A 23,003-nucleotide genomic window follows, 5' to 3' on the forward strand; every position below is an offset into this window, starting at 1 on the left:
GAATGATTAGTTGCGGCATTCAAATGCAGTCATGCTACACCACTAGATGGCACTATATCACACCAGGGCTTCAAGAATTGAACAGATGGACATGGGTCCATGACATTTTGTAAATGTTAACYGTATGTAAACCATATATACACTCTTTAAAAAAAAGTGCTATCTAGAACCTAGAAGGGTTCTACCTGGAACCAAAAAGGGTTCTCCTACTACCCTTTTTTTGTGTGTATATGTTCTTAGAAGCTATGTGAATAGGAAGTCACTGCAACCTTACATGGCTTGCACCACCAGACTCTTGATCTGGTCTTGCAATTTGTAGTCTATGACATTTCAGATTTAGATATGATAATTTATGAAGTAGTTTGGATGTAGTGTAAGTACTTTTTCAAACTAACTTTAGTTAAGTCAACTATAGTTTTCTTAAGGGTAGCTTTAGTGTAGCTTAACTTATTCCAGTGTGAAGGAATTGGTACCTTGGTAAACTAGATTTTCAGAGTAGCTTCCCCATCACTGAAACTCAATACATTAAGTAATGACTTTAAGAATGATTACCTGCATTCAAAGATAATCAACCTACAGCACTAGACTAAACTTCTCTTGGATCATCCTTGTGGATACAAATGGTCATGTTTTCACTGGTTGCACATAAAATAAGATAGTTCCTACATGATGAGTGCTTGCTTTGTTGTCCAACAGATCTTGTGTCCTTTCTGTCATCCTCTGAACCCCGTTTATTGCTTCTCGCTGCTATATTTTCTATTATATCCTATTCCATTCTAGACAATTGAGGAAACCTTGTACCAAACCATGTTATCATTTACGCTATCTGTTCATAACGATTAGGCTACTTACTGTATTGAGCTCCCTCCCCTATAAGTTCCTCCTACCAACAGCACAGTCGCTGTCAACCCTATCTGCCCTACATCTCTTGCCTCTCTAGCACCCTGTGTCTGTCTTGCAGTTTGCCAGGATCGGCCAGTCTTCACACTCACTCTCAGGACGACACTGGGCAGAAGAAACAACATGGCTTTACGAATGAACGCGTTCGTGGGACTTTTCCTGCTTTCTCTGACCTGGAAAGGTATGTGACCTAATGCAGATCTAACTTCTTGAAAACTCTGCAAAGGATGCGGTTTTCAGCGGTGTATCGTTTTGTGACTGTACTGTACATTGGAAACTTTGCGGGGTTGCTTGGCTACTGAAGGCTGGCTACTTGATGGAGCGCTACTCTGCCCCGCTCTGAATAAGGCTGCGTAGACCCAGCAAACTTCAAACATGTGATGTTGCTACCTTGTTCTGGTATTTTTCTGGTCAATCGTTTATGTAAGTTGAAAAGCAAATTATATCGTATTATCACAAATTATGAATATAGCTGCATGGGATGTAAAAAGCATATCTGTTTTCTACTGTCAGTTATAGTTAAATTATACTGTATGGAATTAAAACGTTTTTTTTAACCTTTATTTAACTAGGCAAGTCAGTTAAAAACAAATTCTTATTTACAATGACGGCCTATCAGGGAACAGATTTGTATCTTGTCAGCTCAGGGATTCGATCCAGCAACTTCTCAGTTACTGGCCCAATGCTCCAACCACTAGGCTACCTACCGCCCCAATGTATGTGGACTAGTTACAATAACGGATTAATTCAAGTAATTGGAAGTCTTTGCGCATTACATCAGAACACGCGTGCACGTCTAATGCGTTTAAAATAGTTATTTATTTGTCATCATATAAATAATAGTAGTAAGTGAACAGAATAAGTGGATTGAATTAGTCACCCCTATACAGCAATTTCTGTCTTGAAATATGGTTATTAGATTGTGTCATTTAGCCTACGCATATTATCAAAAAGGTAAGCTCTTTTTTGATGCTGTTATGCATGCCCTCACTATTACTGTATATGATGAATCATTTTGTTTTGACTGAATACCCAGAGACTGTAATGTTAAGAATGTGTGACTCTTGTGGAATGCAATCTGTAACTGGCTATGAAAAATATGAAAATGGTCTCAAAGAGACCACTTTTCTAGTCTGTTCTATAGCTAACTTCTTTTAGATCAAAACTATACTAGACTATTTATTCAGATAACTGCAATTGTGAAAAGCATTGCACTGATGCGATTATATATTTAGGCAGTAAGGCACCGGGGGGTGTGGTATATGGCCAATATACCATGGCTAAGGGTGGTTCTTTGGCAAGATGCAACACGGAGTGCCTGGATACAGCCCTTGGCCGTGGTATATTGGCCATATACCACAAACCCCAGAGGTGCCTTATTGCTATTATGAACTGTTTGCCAATGTAATTAGAGCAGTAAAAATAAAAAATAACTAATATCCGTGGTATGATATGGTGATATACCATGGTTGTCAGCCAATCTGCGTTCAGGGCTTGAACCACCCAGTTTATAATTGACCATAATGAAAGATTTAAATTATTTATAATTTTAGGTAGCCTACTCTAAGGTCTAGCTATGTTTTTGTTAGATGCTTCGCAGATATACTGGTTGTTACAAATGTTTTTGGGGTCATTTGGTGGAATATGGAAAATCAGCTGCCTAGCTGCTTACTGTCAGGTCMTGTCTTCCTACCAGGGTTAATCTTTGTCAGTCATGTTACAGTAGTGAATAGCATATCTGTGTTATCACCAGACCACGAGACGTGAGTCAAATATCATCACTGTGTGATGGGTGCAGTATGCCTGCACTTACCAAATCTACACATAAATCAAACCAGAACGATTGCTAGGTGAAAAAGGTGAGGGGAAATGAAGGAAAAATGTTTGCTTATGGATGGAAACAAGACACATTGTATTTGTATTTATTAGGGATCCCCATTAGCTAGTCTTCCTGGGGTCCAAACACATTAAGGCACTTACATCACAAATAAAACAGTACATCATATAACATTATTACACCACAACATATCTACAATACAAAATGTATAACACCACCTTACAACAATATCACACAATGTACGTGTGTGTGGAGTGCACGTGCTAGCATTTGTGTGTGAATGCATGTGTCTGTTCCTGTGTGTCTTCCTCTTCACAGTCTCTTCTGTTCCATAAGGTGTATCGTGATCTGTTTTTTTAAATCGGATTCTACTGCTTGCATCAGTTACTTGATGTGGAATAGAGTTCCATGTAGTCATGGCGATATGTAGTACTATGCGCCTCCCGTAGTCTGTTCTTGACTTGGGGATTGTGAAGTGACCTCTGGTAGCATGTCTTGTGAGGTATGCATGGGTGTCCAAGCTGTGTGCTAGTAGTTTGAACAGACATTTCGGTGCATTCAGCATGTCAACACTTCTTACAAAAACAAGTAGTGATGAAGTCAATCTCTCCTCCTCTTTAAGCCACGAGAGATTTACATGCATATTATTAATGTTAGCTCTCTGTGTACATTTAAGGCCCAGCCGTGCTGCCCTGTTCTGAGCCAATTGTAATTTTACGAGGTCCCTCTTTGTGGCACGTAACCATGCGACTGAACAGTAGTCCAGGTGCGACAAAACTATGGCCTGTTGGACCTGCCTTGTTGATAGTGTTGTTAAGAAGGCAGAGCAGCGCTTTATTATGGACAGACTTCTCCCCATCTTAGCTACTGTTGTATCAACATGTTTTGACAATGACAGTTTATTACAATCCWGGGTTACTTCAAGCAGTTTAGTCAAATCAAATCAAAGTTTATTTGTCACGTATGCCAAATACAACAGGTGTAGACCTTCCAGTGAAATGCTTACTTACCAATAGTAACCAATAGTGCAAAAAAGGTATTAGGTGAACAATAGGTAAGTAAAGAAATAAAAACAACAGTGAAAAACAGTAGCGAGGCTATATACAGTAGCAAGTCTATAAAAGTAGCGAGGCTATATACAGACACCGGTTAGTCAGGCTGATTGAAGTAGTATGTACATGTAGATATGGTTAAAGTGACTATGCATATATGATGAACAGAGAGTAGCAGCAGCGTAAAGAGGGGTTGGCGGGTGGCGGGACACAATGCAGACAGTCAATTCAACTTGCTCAATTTCCACATTATTCATAACAAGATTTATGAATGAGATTTATCTAAGGTTTAGGGTTTAGTGAATGATTTGTCCCAAATACAATGCTTTTAGTTTTAAGATTTAGGACTAACTTATTCCTTGCCACCCATTCTGAAACTAACTGCAGCTCTTTGTTAAGGGTTGCAGTGATTTCACTCTCTGTAGTAGTTGACGTGTATAGTGATGAGTTGTCTGCATACATAGACATACTGGCTTTACTCAAAGACAGTGGCAAGTCATTAGTAAAGATTGAAAAAGTAAGGGGCCAAGACAACTGCCCTGGGGAATTCCTGATTCTACCTGGATTATGTTGGAGAGGATTCCATTAAAGAACACCCTCTGTGTTTTGTTAGACAGTTAACTCTTTATCCACAATATAGCAGGGGGTGTAAAGCCATAACACATATGTTTTTTCAGCGGCAGACTACGATCAATAATGTCAAAAGGCGCACTGAAGTCTAACAAAACAGCTCCCACAGTCTTTTTATCATCAATTTCTCTCAGCCAATAATCAGTAATTTGTGTAAGTGCCGTGTTTGTTGAATGTCCTTCTCTATATGCGTGCTAAAGTATGTTGTCAATTTGTTTACAGTAAAATAGCATTATATCTGCTCAAACACATTTTTTCCCAAAAGTTTACTACGGGTTGGTTACAGGCTGATTGGTCGGCTATTTGAGCCAGTGAACGGGGCTTTACTATTCTTGGGTAGCGGAATGACTTTTGCTTCCCTCCAGGGAAGACTTTTGCTTCCCTCCACACACKTTCTAGTAGGCATAGATTAAAGATAATATTGCAAATAGGAGTGGCAATATCGTTCGCTATTATCTTCAGTCATTTTCCATCCAAGTTGTCAGACCCCGGTGGCTTGTCATTGTTGATAGACAACAATATTTTTTTCACCTCTTCCACACTGACTTAACAGAATTCAAAATTACAATGCTTGTCTTTCATAATTTGATCAGTTATACTTGGATGTGTAGTGTCAGCATTTGTTGCTGGCATGTCATGCCTAAGTTAGCTAATCTTGCCAGTAAAAAAATMATTCAAGTAATTGCCAATATCAGTGGGTTTTGTAATGAATGAGCCATCTGATTCAATGAATGATGGAGCCGAGTTTGCCTTTTTGCCCAAAATTTTAATTTAAGGTTTTTAAAGTCTTTAAAGATTCTCCCATGATGTCAAGCAAAGAGGCACTGAGTTTGAAGGTAGGCCTTGAAATACATCCACAGGTACACCTCCAATTGACTCAAATTATGTAAATTAGCCTATCAGAAGCTTCTAAAGCCATGACATAATTTTCGGGTATTTTCCAAGCTGTTTACGGGCACAGTCAACTTAGTTTATGTAAACTTCTGACACCCTGGAATTGTGATACAGTGAATTATAAGTGAAATAATCTGATGTCCTAACCAACTTGCCAAAACTATAGTTTGTTAACAAGACATTTGTGGAGTGGTTGAAAAACGAGTTTTAATGACTCCAACCTAAGTGTATGTAAAATTTCGTCTTCAACTGTATTATCCAGATACTGACTGTTAGCACTTGGTGTTTATAGCAGCTTCCCACAAGAATGGGCTTTAAGTGAAGCAGATGAACCTGTAGCCATATTACTTCAACAGTATTTAACATGAGATCCTCTCTAAGCTTTACAGGAATGTGGTTCTGAATATAAACAGCAACACCCCCGCCATTGGCATTTCTGTATTCTCTGTAAATGTTATAACCATGTATTGCTACCACTGTATCATCAAATGTATTATCTAAGTGGGTTTCAGAATATAAATGCCATCTGTTATTAGCAAGTTATTGATTTCATGAACCTTACTTTTCTGGGATGCTTGATTTTTTTATTGCTTTAATTGGAAGCTTAGCAGAAGTAGACATGCTCATGTTATTTATGTTTTAGTTAATAGTGTAGGGTGAGCTGCACACAGTGGACTTCCTACTAGGGCACATGAACCCTGGTCATTGGCACATGATTACTGAATACAATAGCTGTAGGATCAACAGAGGCATTCAGGGCAGTTAGAGGGACATAAATTAGGTTACTTTCATTATGTCTGCCAATGCCCCTGGGATAATGTACATTTGCTGCAGCATTATGACAACTCAGCGACACAATGGTAGGGATTATCTGAGCTGGGCTTGGGTCATTGATAAGTCATTGTCTCAATGCAGCCTTGAAATGCGTGGACTGAGTCCAGGAGCCAAGATGATTTGGATGGAATCCATCATTCCTTTAGATCATCTTCTGTTTCCAGAAGGTGTCAAAGTTATCTGAAAAAGTGATTTCAACAGTAGCCTGCCGAATTCTTTAACACCCTCGGCCCAAAGATGGTACCGGACCTGAAATAATTGGTTGTTTTTTGGAATCTTTCAGTGCTAGAATCAGGTCTTTACAATCTATTTTCAGAAGTTCTGAGCTAGCCCCCCTAATGTAGTTTGAAGCAGAAGCAGCCTTGTAATGTCCAGCACTCCAGGATAGCACAGAGTTTTCCCCCCGGGAACCATGATGTTTCCTACCATAGAACTGCCGATGACGACGGCTGGTGCAATGGTTGAGGAGGTCCGGCCTTTCTTTCGCCTCATGTGGTTTTGCAAAACCCTCGAGGACCAAAGGGCAGTGGGGCCCGATGGACCCGAGCCAGCTGTAGTATCCATTGTGGATAATGAATGTGCCGGAGTCTCAGACAGCCTCACGGTCTGAATAGGGTGGGAGCTCTGAGGATCTGAACCCGAGGTACCGGAGAGGGAGACAGAACAGAGGACGAAGGCGCAGGTTCCTCCGGATCCGATCTCGAATCAGAAGCCGCCATGGAAGAAGGTGCCGGAGCCTCTGAATCCAGGCCAGCGAAGCTGTTTCTGGTCTGTGTCCGGTCCGGGCCGGGCACAAAATCTCCAAGGAGATCCCCGTTGCAAGAGGACAATGTTTTCAGTTTACACTGCGAGTGACATATCTCCATGTCTGGTTGGTAGGATTGAGAACAGGAACATCCACCAGGATCATCCCACCAACTCCATTCTCCAAGGAAGGGGGAGACCCGTTCTGGGAGGGATCCCTGCAGAGTACCGGCCAGTTGGCTGTGGAGAGTCGACACTTCCATCAGGCCAGAGTGGCGTCCGGCTACTAGGGTGGAGGAGAAAGAAAAATCAGGCGGGCGTAGATTCCCCAGTAGCTTGGTTAGGTTCGCTACCTGTTCGCTAAGAGTAGGCACGTTGCCCCTGTAGTCCTCTGCAAGCAAACAGCTGCTACATTGGAAGTCTTGTTGGTCCACATTGTCCCCGGATAAAGGAAATTAAACACAGCTCCTGCAGCATTGAAAACTTTTGTTAGCGTCCTCCACTTGAGGCTCCATGCTAGCTAGGCTAGCTAAGCCAGCCGGGCCTCCATGTCACCCCTCTTTGGCAGGGAACTCCCAACTTGTCCGAGAGAGAACCACACGGTGATCAAAAATGTCAGGCCAAGGTAAGCTTACACCAAACACACAATTAATGTCCATTTTTTTTTAAAATTCACAATGTGAAAAATGAATGGTGGTGTAGAGTATTATAACTCAGGCTAGTAAAACACGTTTGTCAACAACACGATCAGTGGAAGGGTGCGGTGGCCTGTTGGTGCATATAATACCTTTATTTATAGATCGGTCATTTCAAAACATTTTTTTCATACCTTTTCTCTGTTTTTTGTTTGTTTAGACAGACGGTCATGGCTTCCCTCTTTCCCCTATAACCCTTCCTTTGCATGTCTGACTTCCCTTCCCTCTTACCCCTTTACATCCTCTTCCCACCTCCCCTTTTATCCCACACCCCTTGTCTCTCAGGAAGGTGATGGTAGTTTTGGACTACTGTCGGAGTGCCATAGCTATCATGTTAAAAATACAGATAGCAGGGGTCGAAAGCAGGTTACGTCATATGAATTTATAGGCTACGTCCTCAGTCTTTACTGTTGGTCATGTTCTTGATTTCTTACTATGGATTTGGATTAACAGCATTCAATTCATGTTGTCAAGTTTAATTTCAAACAAGTTACCTTTTCCTGCAGTCAAATGACCTAATGGGCTTATGGGTGGAATGTTATTCATATTTTTTGTAATTTCATAATTAATAAACATTATTTTTAAAAACCTGCAGAAAATCTGGTGTTTCTATGTCAAACAGTTTTGTTATATTTCAGTCTTCTGCGATGTATTTTTGTTTCAAAGTTTTTTTTTTTTTTTAGACTAGCAACTACCTCAAACACATGGTTATGGGCTTACAAAAAAAGAAGACACCTGTACCATGTCAGATATAGAGTTGAAATGTATTCAATTTTGAGTTTGCATCCCAATATAACACGTTATACATATCACAGAAGACTGAAATATAACAAAACTCTGTGACCCTGCAGTAAAAGGTTAAACACACATGATTTCAAATGTTCATATGCTGTCTGTCTGGTCTATTCTTCGATGGGCATCATTTACATCTGACAGCTGCATGAAACGTCAGATGTGTTCAGTCTGAAAAGAACGTGTCTAGTCTGGTCTTGCTGTGTTGGAATTCATATCAGCCTCAATTGATTACTATGCCAGAGTGATCAAAAGTTATCGCCCTTATCTCCTTGCTATCCAGGCCAAGCGTCATATTGGACACAGAATGCCAGCTTGTTATTGGCCACAAGGCCCCAGCAAATAGTTTGATATTTACCCTCAAAGTAGCAACATTACTTTAATAATTTATCTAAATACATAAATGAAGCTGCTTATACCTAAATAAACCTTCTGTATTCTGGGAAATGTATTGAGGGCTCTTTTCTGTCTCAAATAAGCTTTTCACGATAGTAAAAACATTCTATTTCTGAGGCATCAAAGGATGGATGGTAGCGTCAGGGATTCCTATAACGACTCTTTGATAATAATAGAATGTACTTCCTGTAACACCAGACAATTACAGGGTCAAAGGGCATGCTCATCACAAAGACATCTCCCATTAAATGGCCATCTTTTTCACCATGGCTGAGAGAAGCTGGTGAGGGCCTGGGTGCCCCATTCCAGACAACTGCTGTTGCGAGGGGCCGCCTGTCAATGTACACAATAAAAGTCCTTGTGCCCAACCTCACAACTTTTACATAATGAAGTGCAGATCTGGGCAGCGAATCAGCAGAGAGCTGTGCTTGAAACGGAAGTCCCTAAATTCAGGCCTCTGGCAGAGGAATGCCACTGTTTCACTCCCAAGCCCCATTTTCATTTTCACTGTGACAGAGTTCTTACATTAGAAAGCCTTGTTCACCTTAACTTTCTGATAGGAGCAACCAGTTACAGCCAGTGGAATGCATTCTCCATCCCCATCCTGTTTATGTAACAATGAATTGTTTAGGTAGAACCCCCCCTACAGTCAAATGTATCCAGGAATTCAAAGTAGTAACCTGGGACGTGATCCTGCATAATTCATATATTTTTTCACACTCTGCTTGGAATGATTGTGAGTGAAGCCTCACCACAGACTCATGCCTGATGTCTTTAATGACCTATCAGATATGGTGGTTGGGGAGCGTGTACGGTATGTACCTAGGGGCAATAATTAACATTTAGTCATAGATCAGTGGGCTCATCATACATTTTTCAAAAAATCTCAATATTCCACACATTTATCGTTAACTTTTGTGTGTAATGACAACATATACGCCATCCATCAAATGTGTGACATAACAAATGTAACAGATCGTATTACATAATGTGCAACACCTTAGAAATGTGTAATATCATGTTTATGTTATGTAGGTCTAACCCTATACAAATGCTTTATACTTTTACATTTGAAAGCAGGCCATAACCAACCAACACAAAGTCCTTGTGACAAAGTCAAGAAACGGGCCACCTGCGCTTTTTGATATTGTTCGTTGTTACTGTGCAACATCCATCAGAAACTCTTTTGCGCAATGTAAATTCACACAATGGTCATTCTTCACACAGTGGCCATTCATCGGTTTTAGACCTGTGTGACAATGTCCAGATCTCTGTGCGAAATCAACAGCAAAAGCTAAAAATTCAAAGGATGAGCCCTTCCGATGTATGCCTAAAGAGAAAGTTAATATCAGACCCCAAGCAATGATAAACATTTAAATCATATTGGCAAACATAATGTACTGTGAAATTGTTTTTAAAGCAATATCTAAAATAAACACACATTCCTCATAAACTGTATACATCTTGCAAAGCATAAACTTGTAACCTACATCAGCAGACTTACTAAAATTTGATCATTTCAAAGAATTAGCAAGAAGGGATAGGAACAGAAACATGAACGTAGGACACTTCATGTGATTTCCTTTTCAGCATTTAGCATCTTGCACTGTCTTGCATCCTACTTGTAATCTGACTCAAAAAGAGGACAATGAGGCTGAGTTGTGATGATGTTGCTTGGTTACTGGTATGGTGCTCTGAAGTCTGAAGACACATCAATGCTAACTGGGAAAGTACCTGATTGATCGATAGTCACGATGTTGTAAAAACATGTTGTCCTCACCTCTAAACGGCTAGAGGCAGTTGTCAGGGTATGGTTTTTAGGGAAGTTATGGGTCGTTAAGGAAACTTGGGGGCTTTTCCAAATTGCCCCTATGATTGGATTAGGTTAAAACAACAACCAGAGGCAGTTAAGGATCTGCTAGCGTAATGTTAGTTTAATTGTACCCCAAAGGATCTGTCCTGCAACTGTATTTCTGCTATATCTGGCTAGCTAGAAAGGAGCACATTTTCTTTACGTTGAGCAGCCTGTCAAAGCTATTGAACAAAGCCAGGCTTCCTGATGTACCCTCTCTCAGTAGTCTGCAGCCATACTGGTGTACGGATTCAGGAAAGTTCCACAAGCCAAGCTTAGTGATTATAAATAGAATTTTAAATAGAATCAATCTTCCAAACCATTAACTTGTGGGTACAAGATGGCGAGATGGCAAGATGGCACCGACAGGCACCCATCACTTCTAGTCCTTATGTATTATTTCTTACATTGTTAGCCCAGAAAATCTTAATTGTTATTACATACAGCCGGGAAGAACTATTGGATATCAGAGCAACGTCAACTTACCAACATTACGACCAGGAATACTACTTTCCCAAAGCGGATCCTTTGTTCACACCACCACCCAGGGCATTTGATCTGATCCCAGAGTCCGACCCAAAACAACTTCGCCGCAGAAGAGGTAGACGTAGCGACCTCCTGGTCAGACTTCGGAGGCGTGCACAACACCCACCGTTTCCGAGTATATTACTTGCCAATGTCCAGTCTCTAGATAACAAGGTAGACGAAATTAGGGCAAGGGTTGCTTTCCAGAGAGACATCAGGGTTTGTAACATACTCTGTTTCACGGAAACATGGCTCTCTCGGAATATGTTGTCGGAGTCGGCACAGCCACTGGCATTCCTTATGCGTCGCGCTGACAGAAATAAACATCTCTCTGGGAAGAAGAAGGGCGGGGGTGCATGCTTCATGATTAACGACTCATGGTGTAATCGTAACAACATACAGGAACTCAAGTCATTTTGTTCACCTGACCTAGAATTCCTCACAATCAATTGCCAAACATATTATCTCCCACGAGAATTCCTGTCGGTTATTGTCACAGCCGTGTATATTCCTCCTCATGCCGATACCATGACGGCCCTCAAGGAGCTTCACTGGACTCTATGCAAACTGGGAACCATATATTCTGAGGCCTCATTTATTGTAGCTGGGAATTTTAACAAATTTGAGAACAAGGTTACYTAAATTCTATCAGCATATTTATTGGAGCACTCGTGCAGGTAATACACTGGATCACAGCTACTCTAACTTCCGCGATGCATACAAGGCCCTCCCCCGCACTCCCTTCGGCAAAGCTGACCATGTCTCCATTTTGCTCCTCCTGTCCTATAGGCAGAAACTCAAACAGGATGTACCCATGACGAGAACTATTCAACGCTGGTCTGACCAATCGGAATCCACGCTTCAAGATTGTTTTGATCAATCGGACTGGGAATAATAATATTGATTTATACGCTGTTTCGGTGAGTGAGTTCAAAAGGAAGTGCATTGGAGATGTTGTCTCCACTGTGACTATTAAAACCTACCCTAACCAGAAACCGTGTATAGATGGCAGCATTCGCGCAAAACTGAAAGCGTGAACCACCGCATTTATCCATGGCAAGATGACTGGGAATATGGCCGAATACAAACAGTGTAGTTATTCCCTCCGCAAGGCAATCAAACAAGCGAGGACTGCAGCCCAAGGACTGCGGCCCCYCCCTCTCCTTCTCCGTGGGCAACGTGAATAAGACATTTAAACGTGTTAACCCTAGGGAAGGCTGCCGGCCCAGACGGCATCCCTAGTCACGTCCTCAGAGCATGCTTAGACCAGCTAGCTCGTGTGTTTACGGACATATTCAATCTCTCCCTATCCCAGTCTGCTGTCCCCACATTCTTCAAGATGGCCACCATTGTTCCTGTACCCAAGAAGGCAAAGGAAACTGAACTAAATGACTATCGCCCCGTAGAACTCACTTCTGTCATCATGAAGAGCTTTGAGAGACTAGTCAAGGATCATATCACCACCTTACCTGCCACCCTAGACCCACTTCAATTTGCATACCGCCCCAATAGGTCCACAGACGATGCAATCGCTATCACACTGCACACTGCCCTTTCCCATCTGGACAAGAGGAATACCTATGTAAGAATRCTGTTCATTGACGACAGCTCAGCATTCAACACCATAGTACCCTCCAAGCTCATCATTAAGCTTGAGGTCTTAGGTCTCAACCCCACCCTGTGCAATTTGGTCCTGGACTTCCTGATGGGCCGCCCCCAGGTGGTGAAGGTAGGAAACAACATCTCCACTTCGCTGATCCTCAACACTGGGGCCCCACAAGGGTGCGTGCCCTGCCTCCTCCTGTACTCCCTGTTCACCCATGACTGTGTGGCCATGCACGCCTCCAACTMAATCATCAAGTTTGCAGACAACACAACAGTAGTGGGCTTGATTACCAACAACGACGAGACGGCCTACAGGGAGGAGGTGAGGGCACTCGGAGTGTGGTGTCAGGAAAACAACCTCTCACTCAACGTCAACAAAACAAAGGAGATGACTGTGGACTTCAGGAAACTGCAAAGGGAGCACCCCCCTATCCACATCAACGGGACAGCAGTGGAGACGGTGGAAAGTTTTAAGTTCCTCGGCGTACAGATCACGGACAAACTGAAATGGTCCACCCACACAGACAGCGTGGTGAAGAAGGCACAACAGCGCCTCTTCAACCTCAGGAGGCTGAAGAAATTTGGCTTGCCACCTAAAACCCTCACACATTTTGAAAGATTGTCACGCCTGCTCCCGCTCTTCCCCCCTGGCGCTCGAGGGCACCAGGCTCCCCAGCATTGCCGACTCCTGCCACCATCATTACGTACACCCTCCTTCCCCCCGTCACGCGCATCAGTGTATTATTGGACTCACCTGGACTCAATCAGCTGTTTATTACCTCCCCTATATTTTTCAGTTCCCCATCTCTGTTGCTGCATTGATTGTCGTTTGTCATTGTGTTGACGCTGTTTCTGTATTGCTCTTTGTCTGTTCCTAATTAAATGTAAACTACCCGTACCTGCTTCTCTTCTCCGGCGTCGGTCCTTACACAGATGCACAATTGAGACCATCCTGTCGGGCCGTATCACCGCCTGATGGAATAAGAATATGTACATATAAATATATGGATGAGCGATGACCGAGCGGCATAGGCAAGATGCAATAGATGGTATGAAATATATATACATATGAGATGAGTAATGCACCGCCCACAACTGAACTACTCTCCAGAGCACAACGCATCACCGGGGGCAAACTACCTGCCGTCCAGGACACCTACAACCCCCAATGTCACAGGAAGGCCAAAAAGATCATCAAGGACAACAACCACCCGAGCCACTGCCTGTTCACCCCGCTACCATCCAGAAGGCGAGGTCAGTACAGGTGCATCAAATCTGGGACCGAGAGACTGAAAAACAGCTTCTATCTCAAGGCCATCAGACTGTTAAACAGCCATCACTAACACATACATGCCTACATACAGACTTGAAATCATTGGTCACTTTAATAAATGGATTACTAGTCACTTTAATAATGCCACTTGAATAATGTTTACATATCTTGCATTAATCATCTCATATGTATATACATATTTCATACCATCTATTGCATCTTGCCTATGCCGCTCGGTCATCGCTCATCCATATATTTATATGTACATATTCTTATTCCATCCCTTTACTTAGATTTGTGTGTATTAGGTAGTTGTTGTGGAATTGTTAGATTACTTGTTAGATATTACTGCACTGCCGGAACTAGAAGCACAAGCGCTTCGCTACACTCACATTAACATCTGCTAACCATGTGTATATGACAAATTAAATTTGATTTGAATTTGCGGAGCACACCATCTGAATTGTGAAACAAGTTAGAGAGTATAGCAGTGGCTACCAGGGCATTATGTTTGCTGTGTTATCAGGATGAAAAGGCCTAATGGTTTAAGGCTGTTGCGAACGACTTTCAATACTAGAGATGGCACGAGTAGAGACAACAATGGACAGAAGCCAGGAAGGGAAATGTCCTCTGTGAAGTACAGATCAGAGAGTATGAATCGTCCCCACAGACAGGCATTACCACAATCAATACACTGTATGCTGGATCAGAATGGGGGAATTAAAGGAGCAGTCCATTGAGTTGTTTGTTTGTGTGGAGGCTCCCTCCCAGGCCCCTCCACTGTTGACATCAGGGAATTGTTGACACGTTGTTACCACTGGCTATCTTGCTTAAGCTAATTGGTTGTACACAACCACTGCTCGATCAATTAAGCAATCCGCCTCGTTGAATTAAATCTCTGTCATCAACTGTTTTAAACAGCCATACAAATATTTTTTTATGATAAAGAAAGACAATTCTTTAGTCTTTTTTTGTATTTTTTCCAGGTTCAGATTTGATTTTGATTTTGATTGGTTCAACGCTGCATTCAATTATGCATTTACTGATTGGCTTGATGTGATATTGTTATTACAGTCTTTCAATGTCTGCAGATGTGCAATGAGGCAGCCCGTATGTAAGAAACCTGCCACATGTTGCATTAACAACTGTTCTTCACTGGGACTGTCGAACAGTCCATTGATCCGTTAATGCTTAGTGTGTTTGAAATCGCTTCAGATGCCACCACCATCTTGCCATCAGTACCCTATACCTTAGCTCCTATACCTTAGATTCCCTTTGATCTGATCTCCGTAGACAGATGCACACACAACTGCAAACAGTGGTGTAAAAAGTACTTGATTTTCATACTTGAGTAAAAGTAAAGATAACTTCATAGAAATTGCCTCAAGCAAAAGTCACCCGTTAAAATACTACTTGAGTAAAAGTCTAAAAGTATTTGGTTTTAAATATAATTTAGTATCAAAAGTCAACGTAGTTGCTAAAATATAGTTAAGTATCAAAAGTAAAAGTAAAAAGTACAAATAATAAAAAAAATCCTAATGTTAAGCAAACCAGGCGGTACAATTTTCTTTCCAACACTCAGACATAATTTAAAAACAAAGTCCGCCAGATCAGAAGCAGTAGGGATGACCAAGGATGATGCGTGATTCTGTAGTGGTCTGGGTGTAGCTGGTGCAGAGGAGTCAGGCGCAGAACAGCAGAGATGAGTAACACAAGTACTCAAATAATCCAATAACATGTCATAATACCGAGCCCACAATAACAGACCGAACATACATAAAACAATCACGCACAAAAACCATGGGGAAAACAGAGGGTTAAATAATGAACATGTAATTGGGGAATTGAAACCAGGTGTGTAAAACAAAGGATCGGCGATGGCTAGAAGGCCGGTGACATCGACCGCCGAACGCCGCCCGAACAAGGAGAGGGACCGACTTCGGCGGAAGTCGTGCCAGATGATCTCTTGATAAGTGCGTGAATTGGACCATTTTCTGTCCTGCTAAGCATTCAAAATGTAACGAATACTTTTGGATGTCAGGGAAAATTTATGGAGTAAAAAGTACATAATTTTCTTCAGGAATGTAGTAAAGTAAAAGTAGAAGTTGTCAAAAATATAAATAGTAAAGTACAGATACCCCCAAAAAACTACTTAAGTAGTACTTTAAAGTATTTTTACTTAAGTACTTTACACCACTGGCTGCATACACCTGGCACTTAAACTGTCTGAGAGAACCCAGACTGAGGTTCAGGTTACTGAGGTCTTTATAATCCAGTAGCCTGTCTCGCCACATCCCCCTGGGGTCACTTCTCAAGTACTGCTGCTACCTGATTCCTCTAAAGTCCTCCAGCCTCTGGAATCCCCCTGTATTGGCCACCCACTCTCACTCCTCCTTCTAGCTCATGATCTCTTGTCATTTGCTTCGATACAGACGAAGGGTTCTGTCATTGGAGCTGAATAAGTGTCAGACTGGTGTCATTGACATAATGCTTGACTGCTGTAACTACATGCCTTGAACTACCTGTCATTTATCTAGCCTGGAGGAGACTAGTGGAAGTACCTATATGAGGACGCGCTCATTGTTATGGCTGGAATGGAATGAATGGAACGGAGTCAAACATGTCGTTTCCATATGTTTGGTATGTTTAATACCGTTCCATTCCAGCCATTACAATGAGCCCATCCTCCTATAGCTCCTCCCAACAGCCTCCTCTGATCTAGCCTAATMATTTAGCGGAAAATGCTAAATATATTACTGCGAGAATTGCTGCACTGCCCACACACGTTACATGATCTCGCCATCACAACCACAGTCATGTAAAGCCCCCGTCATCAAACTCCCAGAACAAGAGATTACAGAGACATTTGATTCATTGTTTCGATCACTGTACGTTGTGTCGCCTTGGACATTTTAACTGCAGGAATAACCAATAGCTAGCCTGCTTTGTAAGAGAGGGGACATCTATTAGGTTACACATCCTTTGATTGGTTATTAGTAGCTTTTCACACAGAATACACAAAAAAAACACTCAGTGACTTACTGCTGTGTCATCATCACTTTAATATGAGGCTTCCTACTCTCTCTCTCTTACCCTGAACTCATGAGAAGAAACCAAGCTCATAGGAAATATTGTTCCTTTTGGTGTCTGAAGTATCTAGGTGTTTCTGTTTTGAGAGCTGACATTTTGTTTTTATTGCCGTTGAGTCATTTTACTCGCTTGAGTAGCTTGCGTGCTTGCTAAGCCAGTCTTGGGTCTGGGTTAAAGCAACAAACCAAACCAAGTCAAACTCTGTAGGCCATTGCTGGTCAGCCATAAACTGATGCTTTGTCCACTGAGGAAAAGTAATTTGGGTTCGTCTTTGACAAATAGAGAGCTCTATTCCTGGCCAAGAACATCAGCGGTCACTTAAATTGCTGCTCTGCTCTTGCACAAAACGTAATTAGTGAACTGAAGTTGGTCATTCATAAACACGAGTTTGATCAAGGTCTGGAATACAAATCTGAGAGCTGAATTTCTGTTCAATTTCTTTCATTTCAGTTAAACTTAGCTCTACAGTTGTGGCAGTATCTTACATTAGTTATGCTCACAAAGTTGGTTTTGGATTGTTGGTGTTGTCCTCTAGTAAACCTTGATTCTTCGACTACGCCCACATTTTTTCCACTTTTATGGGCCTTGTGAAAACCTAGTGCCCATATCTGTTTTTTTTCAGTCAGAGTGACGAGGGAAAGACAGAGCTTTGAGTTGAAACTCAAAGGTAATCAGTATTCAACAACCCAGTGTGACCAGCCAGCAGTGGTAATCACCTACCCCACACCAGGAAGCTGCCAGCTAGGCTATCCAGACAAACATCAGGAGGTAATAACAGTTTATAGGGCTAAGGCTTGTTTTCCACCCTGGAGTTGGAAGAGAGCTCTACCAGAAACGACTCCTAGATTGGTGCCTTATTTTACTGACTGTCAAAGGATTTACACACACTAAACTTCACAAAACGGAAGCACTGCAATAACAGTAGCTCTCAATTTCATTACTCTTTTAGGTTGAAGGTTTTCATTGTCTCCACCTTAAATATATTGAGATGTTTGGAATCTAAATAGAGTCTGATGTGAATATGCCTCCTGTTCATAGAGCCCTGGGTCGTGTTCCTGTGTGCACACCGTAGCAAAACACTTTTCAGCGGAAGACAAAAACAACTGTTTATTTCACATAGTTTTGAGTGTTTTCTTCTGATTAGTGCCTACTGTCACACCTGCTCTCGCTCCCCCTCCTTGGCGCTCGAGGGCGCCAGGCTGTCCATCATTACGCACACCTGTCACCAACGTTACGCGCACAAGCGCGTCTTTGGACTCACCTGGACTCCATTACTTTGTTGATTGCCCCTCCTATATCTGTCTGTTCCTCAGTTTGATCCCCTTGTCAGCATAGAGTTGTTTTGTTTCCCCTGTCCAGACGCTGTCCATGTTCTGTTTCATGTCCGTTGTTTATTAAATGTTCACTCCCTGTACTTGCTTCTCGTCTCCCAGCGTCTCTCCTTACACCTACTGAACATAGCGCTCCCAGAGGAAGTGCACCCTGGCTCTCTGGCTCCGTCCCAGACTCCTGCTGCTACTGACTGTCATCAACCCCCTACCGTTTACCTTGCCACATGTTTACTAATGCAAATGATACATCGGACTCATGGGACACAGTAAATTCTCACAATTATATAGGACAGAGAGGTTACTCACAGAGTATGAAAATACATCATTTCAATCCCAGACAAAAACTTCCTTTCTCTCAGATATTGTATCCTGAGTTTAACCTCTTCTTGTAATCTATATGTTATTTATTTGAGTAAGTGTAAGGCCAACCAGTTGCCTGTTTCTGTCACTTTCCCTCAGATAAATACCATGATATGGTTTACATATGGTAGGGCATAGTGAATATTTTAATGTTTGTAGACTGGAATTTTGGCAATAATAGGGTGAAACTGACACCATTCACACACTAACTAGTGGGATGTACAGTATGTGTGGTACAGATGTAGGATTTTAATTTGTTCACTCTTTTGTTGCTGAGAATTTTCCTGCACATCAGGAAATGCAAACTTGTAGTATATTCAATGTTTAAAATGACTTTTACCGTTTGTAATTTCCATTTAAAATGGCAGACTTGATTTGCCCAAACAAAAAATGTATCAATCCCTACAAAAAAATGTCCATTAATTATAATCCACATAATAATTCACAATTCCTCTTGCTGCAGGATTATTTTTCTGCTGTAGCGAACTGTTTCAAATTATGATCTGGGTCAGCTATGGAGGAATGCGCTCAATTCCAGCACATTATAACTGAACCCACTTCTTATAACACATTATAACTGAACCCCGATGCGTTGCCCTTATAACACTAGTTGTGCACAGTTTACAGTGTCTATATCAGTCATTCATGATTTCCAAAAATCCAAGGCACTCCTCAAAATTAATGAAAGTGAAGATGTCTTAATTTTTAATGGGGGGGTATAATATACCAAGACTAAGAGCTGTTCTTATCCACGAAGCAACGTGGAGTGCCTGGATTCAGACCCCTTGTCACGCCCTGACCTGAGATATCTCTGTTTTCTTTATATTTTCGGTAGGTCAGGGTGTGACTAGGGTGGATTACGTTAGTTTTTGTATTGTCTAGGGGTTTTGTATTGTCTAGGGGTTTTGTATTGTCTAGGGTTTTTGTATGTCTAGGGTTTTGTATGTTTATGGTGGCCTGATAGGGTTCCCAATCAGAGGAAGCTGTTTATCATTGTCTCTGATTGGTGATCATATTTAGGTAGCCATTTCCCCTTTGGTGTTTGTGGGTTCTTATTCTATGTTTAGTTGCCTGTCTGCACTATCCATATAGCTTCACGGTTCGTTTTGTTATTTTGTTAGTTTGTTCAGTGTTCATTCGTTAAATAAATAAGAATGTACGCATACCACACTGCACCTTGGTCCGATCCTTACGATGAACGTGACACCCCTTCCCTTTTTCCACATTTTGTTACGTTACAGCCTTATTCTAAAATGTATTAAATAAATGTTTTCCTCATCAATCAATTTTTTTTATTTTTTTTAATGAAAAAATACCTTATTTACATAGGTATTCATACCMTTTGCTATGAGACTTGAAATTGAGTTTAGGTTCCTCCTGTTATTCAGTTCTGAGATTTTTTTACTATTAGTTAAATATTAACCATTAATATCAAATAAACCAGGTAAATATGTCATTTTTCTATCACAGTGGCCAGAAGGAACAGCCCCCTTGGAGTTTTCCAAAAGGCACCTAAAGGACTCTCAGGCCATGATAAACAAGATTCTCTGGTCTGAGGAAACCAAGATTGAAGTCTTTGGCCTGAATGCCAATCATCACGTCTGGAGAAAACAAGGCACCGCTCATCACCTGGCCAATACCATCCCTACTGTGAAGCATGGTGGCGGCAGCATCATCCTGTGGGGATGTTTTTCAGAGGCAGGGTTTGGGAGACTAGTCAGGATTCAAGGAATGTGAACGGAGCAAAGTACAGAGAGATCCTTGATGAAAACCTGTCCCAGAGCGCTCAGGACCTCCAACAGGGGCGTAAGTTCACCTTCCAACAGAACAATGACCCTAAGCACACAGTCAAGACAATGCAGGAGTCACTTCGGGATAAGTCTCTGAATGTCCTTAAGTGACCTAGCCAGAGCCCGGACTTGAACCTGATCGAACGCCTCTGGAGAGATCCAAAAATAGCTGGCCAGCGACGCTCCACATCTAACCTGACAGCTTGAGAGGATCTGCAGAGAAGAATGGGAAAAACTCCCCAAATACAAGTGTGCCAAGCTTGCAGCGTCATACCCAAGATGACTTGAGGCTGTAATCGCTGCTAAAGGTGCTTCAACAAAGTTCTGAGTAAAGGGTCTGAATAGTTCTGTATATGTGGTTTCATTTTTTTTTTTATACATTTGTTTTGTCATTATGGAGTATTGTGTGTAGATTGATGAGGAAAGATAACAATTGAATCAATTTTAGAATAAGGCTGTAACGTAACAAAATGTGGAAAAAGTTAAAGGAGTCTGAATATTTTCAGAATGCGCTATACCACAAACCTCTGAGGTGCCTTATTGCTATTATAAACTGGTTACCAATGTAATTAGAGCATTAAAAATAAATGTCTTGTCATCAAATCAAATTTGTCACATGTGCCGAAAAACAATAGCCTTACCGTGAAATGCAATACTTAAAAGCCTTTAACCAGCAATGCAGTTCAAGAAAGAATTAAGAAAATATGTACCAAATAAACTAAAGAAAACATTATATTTAGTAACACAATAAAATAATAATAACGGGGCTATATACTATATACAGGGGGTACCGGTACCGATTCAATGTGCGGGGGTACAGATTAGTCAAGGTAATTTGTACATGTAGGTAGGGGTAAAGTGACTGTGCATAGATAAAACAGCAATTAGCAACAGTGTTAAAATGGGGGGGGGGGGGGGGGTAGAAGTTGTCATAACTCTCCTGTGACGATCTGAAGGATCAGGTTACAGTGGGTCCGCTCTACAGCGTGCTCTCTCTCGTAGAGGGGGAATGTCATGACTCTCCTGTGATGATCTGAAGGATCAGGTTACAGTGGTTCCGCTCTGCAGCGTGCTCTCTCTCGTAGAGGGGGAGAGCGGGAAGTCGGCTGTTTTATGGTGGTCATAAAATATGCTGCCCCTATGCTCTGTAGTGTTCGAGATTGGAATGTACACTGTGGAACACAGGGAGACCCTTGGACATCAAAAGTTTGAATAATTAAACAATATTTCTATTGTTGAGAATGTGGGAGTGGTCCGTGTGTTTCATTTGGTGATCTCATGAAGGACAGGAAACACACATAACTGTATCTCTTAAAGTGTACATTTCCCAGCTGTCAGGTTTACATCTAAATACTGTGAAACATGATTAAACATGAAACTATTTGTGAAAAGATGTAATGTGATGTTAACCTTCTAAATGAGAGTATAGATTTTCATGTAAAGTTTAACTAGTCAGTAGCCACATCCCTGTGAGCCCAGACATCACATTAGGCATCATAGAACCGCCCCTTCTTCCACAGAGTATAAAACCCACTTCCTACAAAATTGACATTAAGTCAGAGAACGCCGGGACGGAGTCCTTGCGTTGGAATGGCTACAATTCTATAGACCATTAGACTATACAGCATGTAGTTTTGGCTACACGGCTGGAAATGGTTAAACTCTGAGACTATCGATCACTACAGAATCAGAGCAAATCCTAGACGTATAATTACTAGTCTGCAGCTGGAAATTACTTAAGTCTAGTACAAGAATACCGACGATCGCAGAAGCATCTATTCTATGCAACGACCATCTGTAGGCCTGGGGTATCCATTACAACAAAGCCGCAGAGAAAGCTACAACCACGAAGGACATTGTGACATCTGGGGAAGTTAACCAGAGACTCTGATGAACTGACTCTCCAGCAGATGGACCGGCGATTCCAACAGAGAAGACAACAATGACATACGGGCGTAAATATATGCATTGCAATTATTCTCGAATGAGCGGCCGTTCATGTGCAAAGGATTAGCATTTCAATGAATATAATTATCAACTGTGTGTAGTGAATCCATTTAGTCTTTCACGCTCCTTCTCAGTCCCCACCCCTTTCCTTTGTCTACCAAGCCGTCATTACGGCTTCGTCTACAAGGGACTTTTTCTTTGTATCATGTAGTAACTCAAATATCTACTGTTTGTTTGTTATGTAATTCTCTGTGATTATTTAGTTGGTTAGTAAATAAATAATTAAGCCAATTTGTATATCGCTGATTCATGATTTAGTCTAGGGTTCGTGCAGATATTTGCGACATTCTGTCACGCCCTGGCCTTAGTATTATTTGTTTTCTTTATTATTTTAGTTAGGTCAGGGTGTGACATGGGGTATGTGTGTGTTTTGGGTGATTATATGGTATAGGGGGT

The 23,003-nt window shown here is 41.6% G+C and overlaps 1 pseudogene; it reads left to right on the top strand.

Moving 5' to 3' along the window:
- The first annotated feature begins 887 nt into the window (after window positions 1-887).
- LOC111957259 (cell surface glycoprotein MUC18-like) overlaps window positions 888-23,003 on the top strand; it is a 73,298-nt pseudogene continuing 51,182 nt past the window's right edge.

This window comes from Salvelinus sp. IW2-2015, linkage group LG4p (assembly GCF_002910315.2).
Source record: "Salvelinus sp. IW2-2015 linkage group LG4p, ASM291031v2, whole genome shotgun sequence".
Lineage (NCBI taxonomy): Eukaryota > Metazoa > Chordata > Actinopteri > Salmoniformes > Salmonidae > Salvelinus > Salvelinus sp. IW2-2015.